The 12,183-nt window shown below is 38.3% G+C and overlaps 1 protein-coding gene across 2 annotated transcripts in view; it reads left to right on the top strand.

Annotated features, from left to right (window-relative positions):
• mgat4c (mgat4 family member C) overlaps positions 1-12,183 on the top strand; it is a 120,753-nt gene that overhangs the window by 43,699 nt on the left and 64,871 nt on the right. Inside the window, exon 2 of one of the 2 annotated variants that reach the window (XM_003449196.5) lies at positions 7,735-7,805. The exons of the other annotated variant lie outside the window; for it this stretch is intronic. The gene's annotated coding sequence lies outside the window, so the exon portion shown is untranslated. The remainder of the gene's footprint in view (positions 1-7,734; positions 7,806-12,183) is intronic. 2 annotated transcript variants of the gene reach the window in all.

The following is a 12,183-nucleotide window of genomic DNA, read 5'->3' on the forward strand; positions in this document are numbered from 1 at the left end:
GCGCACTACTGCCTGTGTAGTCCCTCAAGTGGCCTTGGCAGCCTTAACATGATGGATGTTGTTCCAGATTGGGTTTCTCGCTACACTGATAAAACAGCCTTGTCAAAACACATTCACTACCAATGTAAGCATATAAAGATAGCTGCAGATAATTAGAAGATTTGTGCTTTGCGTCATTTCTAGTGCCAACTGCCAAGGAACAGGGCTGTGACGGATGACTCAAAAAAGAGAATTCGGCATGAAGCCTGACTGCAAATGTTGCTAGTAATGACCAGAGTGTGTTTTTCAGATGCAGCTAATGAGCACGGCCATTAGACATAAATGACATTTTAAAAACCTGGGGAGTAAGGAAATGAAGAAATACTTGACTGCCTGTAGGCAACAAATATGGCAAGAGCATCTGGAGGATGCAGTGCTCTGTTCACATAGATGACCTCCATCCAGAATGTTGATGCTGTCAGTCATTATACTGCTAGTAACTGTGAAGATGAAGGCTTGTTACAGTGAAATTCTTTAAGCCATTTGTGTCAGTATGTGCATTGCCTCTCAGAGATATGTGAAAGTGACACTTATCCTTACACGACTGCAGAAAACATGGACGGCCCAACGGCTCCCCCAAAGTGAAGCCAAAATGTCGCCCCCTGGTGTTTGGGTGCAGTATAGGTTGTAAACCCGCTATCTCCATGCTAGTGGATGAGACTTGGATCAACTTAAAAGAAAATAAGTTTTCCCAAAGATGCTTTCTGCAATTGTTATTAGTTCTCATCATCCTGATTAACTGGGTCACTTTTTCAGATCGTAATTATTAACATCATGCTGTGAAATGTCATGACGACAGCTTTGATTAGCAGTTGTAGTCACGGAGAAACTTGCATATCCCTGTTCGGGGATTGCAGATAGAGTAGGGCCACTGAAAAGAGGTCCAGTGTTTACTTTCCGTAACCACCACTGCGGGCTTCAAACTGACAGACTGAGGTATTCCGTACTAAACCGGACAAATCAATATAAGGGATCTAAGGGATCGTCACAGTTTTTCATTAAGGTAAATGTGTGATATCTAGTCTAATCAGTAATTAACATCATTAGCTAGTTAGCTAAGATGACCAGTCAGCTATTGGGAGAAAGCTGATGTTTGGAAGCTAATCTGTGTACATTTACCTTGACTAAAGAAATCTCTGTTGTGCTTAAATGTTAATTAAAAGTCAGTGCTGTAGTTTAGATATTAACTCTGTATATCTGACTACAATAAACTGAAGGATGTTCAGACCTGTAGCAGGCAGCCAAAGATGAGGCACTGCATTGATTTATATGTGAAGCAGAGAAAAATCAGTGGGCCTACACAGTCACTAGCTTACGCTACTGTTACTGTATTTTTATTATTAGTATTACACTGCAAGAGCAACAGGCTGGACTTTTTTTCAGCTGCTGTCCAGAAGAATATTATTAAATATCTAAAAACAGCAGTGTAAGCATGTCAGTAGAACTGCAGACTGAAAAAATGTAAGAGCAGAGCTACAGAACCTGAAGTCTGTACGATGTTCTACAGTTTGTGATGGTTTTCTCTTTCTGATTGTAGGAGCTCCTCTCAAATTCAGACCTGAGTACCGACCAGTGACAACAGACAGAAATACTAAATTCATGTATTTGTTGTAATACTGGTGTAAATTTGCAGTAATTCCATAATTAACTGATTTTAAAAAATAGTACAAATACTAAGCTAACATATTATGTACTGTCAGTGAAATTGGCAATACATAAAATGATATGTAGATTTTTTTTGACAGCATAAATAAATAAATAAAACATGAGGTAAAAAGTACAAGGTAAAAAATTCTTCATGTGTATGAGCCAAAAAGCTTTAATATGAAATTCTTTCACACTGTGATTTGCTAATAGCGTGTTATTTACCATAAAGTAATTAAGAAGCATTCATGCCAAAGTAACCAGGGAGTATAATAGATATTTTAAATCTATTATTTTCTGCAGGACGGAACAACATAATTTGGCAAAACTCCAGAGCCTCTGTGATGATGTAACGATGTTCAGTACTTCTAACATTACACAAATGACAGGTTGCTACCACGCTGTTCATAATGTGTTTTGTCCATCTTCACCTACGCTGGGGCTCTAAAAAAGAAGATTTTACTTTGAGTCCTGCTTGGTCCCTGCAATGAGTTTCAGTTCTCCTGATCTTTCTGACATGATATCTGCCTCACTGGGTCAACAGATCATTTAGTACAGGAAGTCTATGATGGAAAAAAGGGAAGGCATTTCTGTAAACCTCTCAATCCAGGAATCCAGGAATCCAGGCTCGGCTTGGTGCCGATGGTCTACCTCACTAATTTTTTCCCCCAGCTGTTAATAATATTGTGGACTCTGGGTCCTGTTGTTAAATGGAAAGAACAAATTACACTTCTTTGAAACCTTTGACGGATGTGCTTTTAAATGTAACATTTTATTTAAAGTTTTCTGTTTCCATGTTACCAGGCTATAGAGTGCTCTGTGAGTGTGTAATGGATGTAAAACTGTAACATCTTTAGGTTATTTATATCATCCTCAGTCTAATGCTAAAATCTCAGAAAGCAACATTTCATTTCCAGATAATTCAAATATTTACAATAACTCTGGACCTCATCAAGGTACCAGTGATGAGAGAAACACAGGTGTGTAGACTTGCTGACTAGCTAACAAATGTCTTCTTACACAGTGCCATGTGCTAACTGCTAGCTTAACTGTAGCTTAACACATTAACTGTAAGAGCTACAGAATGATTTTAATGTTGTATAAAACTATAGTATGTTAAGATTTGTGCGTTTTTAAATCTAGCATCAAAGTTATATTTATCTTGATTTAAGAAGCTGTCAATTGCATAAAACTACCAGCAGAAATCATTAAAAAGCTGGGTGTGTCGCAGTCATGTCCAGCAGGTAAGTGAGTGGGCTCTTGCTCCAAAAACGCAAGATAGTAGCCCCCATAAGATCCGACATGACAGTTTATAATTTGAGTCAGTATGTTGATTCAGTCGCAAGGAAAATGCTGCCTCTAGATATAGAGAAAAGACAATACTGCACAAAGAACTCACCAGATGGACTGGTTGTCTTGTGTTCAAACAGTACCTCTAAAGCATGTGCTACTTAATCTCAAGAATCTGCAGCTAATTTTTGCAACCAGTCACCATGCAGACACCCATCTATAACTGAATGTGTGCACATAAGGACGAAAGCAGGCAGATTTTACTTTTAAAAAGGTTGCAAATATATAATTCTAGTTATGTAGTTTGTTGTTATGATGTAGGTTTAACAATACTGATTCTGGTGCAGGTGAGATCTTTTTAAAACATTTTTTTAAAAAGAACAGTGGTTGTGATATTTTTCTTCACATAAGGCTGCTCTCTTTTGTTCATAGCTATCTATCTCCTCTTTTTTTAATTTGTATTTCTTTCTACATTGTAGATACAAACTGAAGACGTGAAATATATCAAGTAAGATATATGGAATTATGTAGCAAAGAAAAAATTAATAAATAACTCTAAATATGTCTTATATTTTAGATTCCTGAAAGTAGTCACCCTTTGCTTTGTTGACAGCACTGCAAACCCTTGGCTTTCTCTGAATTGGCTTTATGATGTAGTCGCCTGAAATGGTTTTAATTTCACAGGTGTGTCTTGTTAGGGTGTTTGTGGAATTTCTTGCCTTCTTAAAGGGGTTGGAACCATCGGTTGTGTTGTGCAAAAGTGCATAATCAGAAGAGATTTGTTTGGGCCAATAAACACAAGGAATGGACATTAAGACCAGTGGAAATCTGTTCTTTGGTCTGATTAGTCTAATTGAGATCTTTGGTTCCACCTGCTGTGTCTTTGTGCGACGCAGAAAAGGTGAACGGATGGTCTCAACATTCATGGTTCCCACCGTGAAGCATGGAGCAGGAGGTGGGTTGATGCGGGGATGCTTTGCTGGTGACACTGTTGGGGATTTATTCAAAATTGAAGGCACACTGAACCGACATGGCTACCACAGCTTCTGTAGCAGCATGCCATCCCATCCAGTTTGCCTTTAGTTGGACCATCATATATTTGTCAAGAGAAAAATGACTCCAAACACACCTCCAGGCTGTGTAAAGGCTGTTTGACCAAGAAGGAGAGTGATGGAGTGCAGCACCAGATTGCCTGGCCTCCACAGTCACCTGACCTAAACCCAGTCGAGATGGTTTGGGATTGGATGGGCCGCAGAGTGAAGGCAAAAGGGCAAACAAGTGCTCAGCATCTCTGGGAACTCCTTCAAGACTGTTGGAAAGCCATTTCAGGTGACTACATCATGAAGCTCAGAGAGAGAATGCTAAGAGTGTGCAAAGCAGCAATCAAAGCAAAGGGTGGATATACTGAAGAATTAAAAATATAAAACATGTTTTGAGTTATTTCACACTTTTTTGTTTACTACAGAATTCCATGTAAATAGTCGTGAAAAAAAAGAAAAGCCATTAAATGAGAAGGTGTGTCCAAACTTTTGACTAGCATTGTATATATAAAGAAAGAGAAAGAGAGAAAGAGCGAGAGAGAGAGTAAGGCAAGCAAGTCTCGAGGAGTCAGCTGGGCAATCAACATCTATATCCTATCAGTCGTCAAACACACTGCTGGGGTAATAAGTTGGCCAGAGGAGGAGATAGAAGCCACAGCAAGTATACAGGAACATTTGTGCCAAGTATGGCCTGGAAGTCCCAAGGTCAAATGGGATATACTCCCCAATGTTTGAGAATGACCGAGCTAATATCCTGTGGGCCTTCCAGATACAGACGGACAGACTGGTGATGGCTAACCACCTGGACATAACTGGACAAGAAGATGGTTGTAGCGATAACTGTAGCTATGCTAAGTGACAGCAACATCAAGAAAAAGGAACAGGAGAAGTGTGAGAAATACCAAGACCTGAGAGAGGAGCTTGAGAAGACGTGGATGGTGAAGGCAACAGTGGTCTCAGTGGTAAATGGAGCACTCAGACCAATGACCCCCAAACTGGGCGAACGGCTCCAGCAGATCCCAAGAACGACATCCGAGATATCTGTTCCCAGGAACAGCAATGCTACTGCCCAGGACCCGAAAACTCCCAGGTCTCTGGTAGAGGACCCGAGCTTGAAAGATAAAGATCACCCGCAGGTCTCTATCACATGAATTCAAAAAACTGGAAATAATTTAATCATTGACTAGGAGAGTGTTGCTAGCAACTGGAGATTTATGCTAGGTAGGTATAAACCGCAAACCATTCTGAAACCCTATCACCATACCGTGGAGTGCATGCCACTGGAAATGTAAGTTCACCTCACGCAGCCTGCAGGTAATGTAATTCAGTATTTCTACCCAGAGAACTGTGCTCACCGGGTAAAAAGCTACTTTCAACTGCTACCTTATTTACAGGTGGACACCACGGTGGGTATTGGGTATGTTGGATTTGGTAGACTTTTACGCTGAATGCCCTTTCTGACCCAAACCCAAACGGTTCCTCCCACAGTCAAACCAGAGGTCTGTCACTAGTTAAGTAAACGTGCAAACCACAACATCCCATCAGGTACCTACAAGCAAAGTGGCTACAAAGTCACTTAAATCACCTTCCATCCCTGTTCTTAACTTGGTCTGAATTTCATGTCCATATGCCTAAATGCATTGAGTTGCTGTCATGTGATTGACTGAATAGGTATTAGAATTAACAAGCAGCTGAGCAGGTGTACAAAGTGGCTGCTGAATGCATATTGCTAATAAGCACCTTCCTGTGCCTACATTTAGACAAGATCCATTTACCATAAAACAAAAGTTCTAGCATGCTGACTGCTAGAAATATGTTTTGTGTATTTGTGTGTTTGTTACACCAGTGTGTAACAGTATCACAGTAATAATAGCAATGTGAGACATGGAACATGTCTTTTTTGCATGTGTAGGTGTATGTGTTTTAATTTGTTTTGCTCATGAAACCCTCGCTAAAGGATATTTTCCTGAAAATGATAACCTTCAAGTATTCCCTTGGTATTTCTGAAGGTATTCTGAGGTGCTATCGTTCTGTTGCTCTGAATAAGGGGCAGTGGGTTGGGGGTATTATAAAGTGCAGATGAGTTGCTAAGGTAGGACTGTATGTGGGTGGTTGTCTCTCAGGTTGAGAGTTTTTCTGGAAGCTATGGAGGTCACAGTAGAAAGGTGCAGTAAATATGCTTTGTACCAGCACAATGTTGGGAGTAAAATCCTTCTCTGCTCACTCTATGAGAATATGATTTTTTGCACTGAAGCTTGCTTAATCCATCCCACATACCTTAGCTAAAAACAGTCAAGCCCCTATTTATCATTCAGTTCAGTTCAGTTTAAATTTTATATCTCCAAACCAGAGCATAAGTAAATTTTAGACACCTTACATATATAAGTTCAGAAGACCCTAAATATTGCCAATGCACCCATTAAAGGTCCAAACTTTCTAACAGAAAGGGACTACGGGGACCTTGCTAACAACTTGTACTAACAGGTGGAGAAATAATAACAACCCAACAGGGACAGCTCACAAATTTCTGACTTACAAGACATCACAAGGGCAGAGATTGTTACCTATTAAAAACTACATGTAACTGTGTTTTAGTATATTGCCATGGAATTAAAACTTTCCGAGGTCTGATTGGTTCACAGTTGCTTCCTTTATAGCCTGACTGTAGATATTAATGCCACAGAATAATAAAACACCATTAATTGTAATTTGTAATTGTAATTTACTTTTTACAAAAACACCTCAGGACAAAAGCTGTTAAGTGACAAATGCAAGTGTTCAAAAGTTATATAATTTTCACTCAGAACAGTGGAAAAGGAGCCTAGTAAATTACTCATGCATTTTACAGTAAAAATCTCACATTATCTTACCTTGCAGAGACATTAGACCCAACTGATGATCCCAGGGACTTCCTAACAAGTAGCTGCTTAGTTAGCAGTGATTGAAGTTACAAAATAAAATACACATAGCACCTTTAAAGCTTTCAGGCAGTTACAAAAACTGATCTGTCAGAGAGGTCCCTCTTAAAGACAGCAGCATTTTGTATAATTCTGAAGGTACTGCGCTCATTTCATTCTCCCTGACAGTAATCCCAACTCTAACCCTTTGAAGAAAAACACCAGATCAACAGAAATCACACAAACTTGGATTTGAAACTGATTTTCGCCCAAAAGATGACATGTTTGTATCCCAGCGATTTAAACTGATATAATGTAATGTGTAAATAAAAATACTCCTAATAATGCAAATGCAATATGTAATGTCTATATAAATTATGTTTTAGAGAGAAAAGGGAAGAAAGAGTACTGTAGAAACAGTAACCTCCTTAATTCTTGGGCCACAAAAACCAAGTGAGTGAGAAGCACTTTGTAAAATGAGGTCATCCCCACACATCCTTTGATGCCTCCATTCTTCATCTTGGAGGCAAGTGGCATATAAGAGGATCTATCTTTGTGAACAGTTTTGAGCCTCCAAAATTACAAACAAACTAAAGGCAGGGGATCGATACAGTGTGTCTCACAGAATGATGAAGTGGCACTTCAGAGGGTGAAAATCAATGTCGCGTTCCCTTTCTCTCCTTCTTCTCCTCTCGCCATCCTTCTTTGTGGGTCCTAACCTAGCTTCACAGTCCTTATACCACGGTGTTAAAGTGTGTATGTTGCTTGGAGCTTGGTCTCACACTGTGATTTAATAGTCCTTTGTTTTTTTTATTCCTTTTTAGCCTGGAAGACCCCTGCCACTATGATGTGTGAGCACACCCACCAATAATGGCCCATAGGATACACAGTGAAAGTAAGTGCTTCTGGTCTGATTTATGGTTGGAATGTTCCGTCACCCTTTACTGTCCTTCTGAACCTCAGCTCATTTGTTGAGGCAGTATCGATCAGGATTACGGAGCAATCATTAAATCATAGCATAGTACTTTACATGAAACTGCCAGCATGAAAGCACATATTTAATACAACACATGCACTGGAAAAACAAGTTCATTTCTGTGCATTTTTATAGCTCATGAAGTGTTGGAAGTGAAGAAGCCATTTACAACTTTGGAAAAATAAAAGGAAGTTCAATATATATATTAAACAAAGAATTAACAAAGCTTCCCAAGGAGAAAATTGGATTTCAAGTGCTCTGGCAGTGGCTAGAAATTAATTGTAGCACTGTGGCAACTTTTGAAGATCGCATTTACAGCAGAAGGAAGGTTATTTTGCCTCAAGATTGGGACATGGTTTTGTTATGTGTTGCTTGAGTTGAATAGGTTCAGTATTGGTTTTGCAATTACTGCTTTCGGTTAAGGAGGAGTTTTTCAATTACTGGAGCATGATTATCTTTGGGTTGGGGTTTATGGCATAGATCAATGTACATCATTCATGTTTGTCTTAGTAATATTGTCTCAATATCAGTTCCCACTTAAATGTGGTACTTTTTGTGATGGATTCTACCAGAAACATTGGTAAGTAAATAAAAGTTGTTTGATGAGCATGTACTGTACAAATATGTACAAAAAGAAAAAATTGTCTAAAGTAGCTGGTAGTTTGTGGTGTAGGTGAACATATGGCAATTTCAGGCTGCTGGTTGCTGGCACAACTGTAAATTTGGTTAATATATTTATGGTCCTCACAAGGATTAGGGTTCATTGATTATAACAAATATATAAAAAACTGAAGTAGTATAGATAGGTACAGTGCTGTGTAAACTGTTTGCCCTCTTCCTGATTTCCTGTTTTTTGTATGTTTGTCACACTTAAATGTTTCAGCTCATAAAGCAAATTTAAATATTTAAATCACTTTTTCACACAGGGCCATGTAAGATTGGATTTTTGTTTCCCCCTTAATCATAAACAACTTCATTTAGAAACAGCATTTTTGTTTTTATTCGTGTTATCTTTGTCTGATATTTACATGTGTTTGATGAGCTGAAACATTTAAGTGGGACAAACACACAAAAAAATAGAAAAAAAGGAAGGGAGCAAACACAACTGTAGATTTCAGTTGTGGCCTGATCATACATCCCTATAGTTTCAAGAGGTTTTATCTAAGGAAACCAGCAGGGCAGTGTATGCAAAAAGAAAACATAGCCAGCATTGTGTACTGTAATTTACAGTTCTTGTAGTGATGAGTTATTATTTGCACTGATAGCCGCGTCACTTCAACATCATCAACATTGTCTCAACATTTCTTCAGTACCTTGAATGTAGTCACGTTCCCTATTTCTTGTACAGTCTTTGCATTACTTGTCTCTATGTGTGAATGTATAGGATGTAATCTGCATGCACATAATCTGTATGAGCGAGTAAATTCTGTGTTTCAGAGCAATCTGCAATTCTGTTCAGGGCGTTACTTGCTTTTGTGATGTTGGTGAGCTCTCAGACAGCCCCTGTTGGTGCTGGAAGGCAGCGCTGTCAGCTGTGGAAAAGTCTTCCTGTCAGCCCTGCCTCAAGTTCTAGAGCTGAAAGATGAAGCCTGAGACAGGTATCCACGTAGTGAAGTAGTTGGGGGAAATAGATTTATCTTACTCTCCATCTATAGCTATCTATATACCGTATGTAGCTACAGAGTCTATTTGTCTTCTTTTGTTTGTCTTTGTCTGTCTCCAGGGGTGCAGCATGGGGTGAAAGGCTGCTGTGTTTCAGCAGTGAAATATTCATAGTATGTGCAGGGAGTTTGACGAGGAGCACTTGACACTTCCATAGTCACCACCCTCATTTTCATTTCCTCTCTGGCGCTGGCACTTTACCTCAGAGCTCCGCTGGTCTTTCATTCAACACTGCGTTATAGAGGCTCAGTACAGTCATGATGAAAACAAGCCCACAGCATGCTGCTTTCACATTTCATCGCTGAGTGAATGTGATGTTAAACAAAGAAAAATACTGCATATTAGTGAATATTTTAGCTGTAAATCTCAAATATGAATTTTTATTGCTATTCTCTGAAGGTTTTCATGGTAAAACTGGCACTTGAGATGCTTTTTGCCATCCCTCTTGTGCTGCGATAATAGCAACTTGGGAACATTTTCAGTTTAAATTCAAACGGATGATATATTCACCATCGGTTGTACCTGACTTCCAACATTTCCCTGTCTTACATCATCAGTCAAAAAACTCAGCCAAACACACCCAGTCGGATTACAGGTTTAATTACAGAATATCACGATAAAATAGAAATAGAAATCATATTAACAAGACAGGATTGGTCTAGTGAAAAAAGTCTGACCTCTTTCTAAAGCTGCATTGCACCTTGTGCCTGAATTATGGAATTATTGAAATTGGTGCGTCTCTGTAAAGAATTCAACATTTTCTACCTTTTTAATCTCTTGTATAGTGATAGTATCTTAACAGCATCTTATCTAAATATAGGCATCTAACCCTGAAATAAGGAAATAACTCAACCAAAAAGGTTTCAATGTAAATAGCAATTTCTCCAGTTTAGATTTCTATAAAAATTCATGTGAGAAGGTTTAAGAACAACAAAACACAGGATCATAAGCTCTTTTTTAAAAGGAATTACATGCAAAAATCTCTTGTCATCTTTAATTTCTTTATGTTTTGCTAATAAAATGGGAACTACGTGCTGTGATTTATTGAAACACCCGCAGACATGCATGGTACTACACATATAAAGCACAATATATAATATAGAAGTTTGTACTCATTGGAAATGGGGAATAGGTTTAATTAATTGAAATATATGTGGTACAATAAATGATACAAAATGAAGTTCAAATGACCTTGTAATTTAATATTTGTTATGACCACAGACACACAGGCTGAACCCTCTTTGTCAGCATTCTTGTGATTTCTTTAAGTAATCTTCAGGAATAGTTCTTGACTCTTTTTGAAGGCTTTTCCAAACCTCGTCTTTGGTTGTTGGCTACTGCTGTTGTGTTTTCTTGACAGACACCCATCCACTGAGACCATTTCTGATGAGGTTTCAGAATCACAGTCATCTTTAAAATCAGAAGAATATGATTCTGAGTGAATAGAAGATGGATAAACTGAAGGGCCAGATGGCTCTTTTAGGTCCCGTGTCAGGTCTTTGCAACATTCTTTTCCCTTTTTTTAAAGAACATAACCTTCAGATTCTGTTCATCTGCTGTAGATACTTTTTAGGCCCGGCAGTTCTTTTGTGCTCCACATATCTCCACACAGCACGGTTGGCTGTGATATGCCAAATTTTGGCTTAAAAGCTCTTTGGGATTCACCTTGTTGGTGCAAAACTACTATTTTATGACTGTCAAACTGTTATCATTTTTCATAGACTTAACTAAAGATATGGACATAAAACAAAGGTAACAAAGTACCTAGAGATGCAATTTTTATTTGGTTCTTTGCCAAGTTGTCTATTATGCATAGACACAACATTAGTTCATTCCTTGACTTAGGTGCTTTTTCTTGAATGATTTATAGGGCAGTGTTAAGTGGCTTATACCAAAAACAGTGGTAAGGTACACAGAATGAACTAAAATGAGAAAAGAAGGAGTTATCCAAAAAAAAAAAAAAACTCTTAAAAAATTATAAGACTTCGGGGCTTTTTGGAAGCAAAATCTAAAGAAAGGGGGTTGGGTCAGGAGATTTGCACATTACTGTAAGTACTGTGTGTAAGACATTCTGTAAAATAAAGTTTTACATTTGACAGTGTGTGCAACAGTTTCAGTTATTTCATTTTTTTCATTTTGTGTAAAGGCTCTTCATGAAATTACATTTAATCTACTGATTTTTGTTAAGAGACCTGATATTTCCTTTAGTGTGTAAATGCAGACAGATATGTTTCATGTCATAAACTCAAACCTCTTGTTTTACTTTATACCCACTGCACAAAGTGACACGGGCTCTTGAGCTAAAACAAAAGTGAGCAGCTGGTCGGTGGATTTTACCAACCTGCTGAGCATCGACAAAGACTGTCGAGCAGATAGTCAAGTTCATGCATACACACTTGCACAAACTTCTCATAATGTGCCTAGCAACTTCTCTCAGTCCTGCTGCTGTTCACAAACACACGCACTTCCTCTTACAAAGCTCTTCACAATAAAACGAACCATGTATTATGCAAATGCTCTTTTAAACGTATTAAACATATTGCACTCCTTTTAAAAGGAATTGCAAATTTTTTTCCAAATACTTTAATCATTATTATTTTACCATTATTATTACAAATTATAAGTTGATTAATAA

This window comes from Oreochromis niloticus, linkage group LG7, assembly GCF_001858045.2.
Source record: "Oreochromis niloticus isolate F11D_XX linkage group LG7, O_niloticus_UMD_NMBU, whole genome shotgun sequence".
Classification (NCBI taxonomy): Eukaryota; Metazoa; Chordata; class Actinopteri; order Cichliformes; family Cichlidae; genus Oreochromis; species Oreochromis niloticus.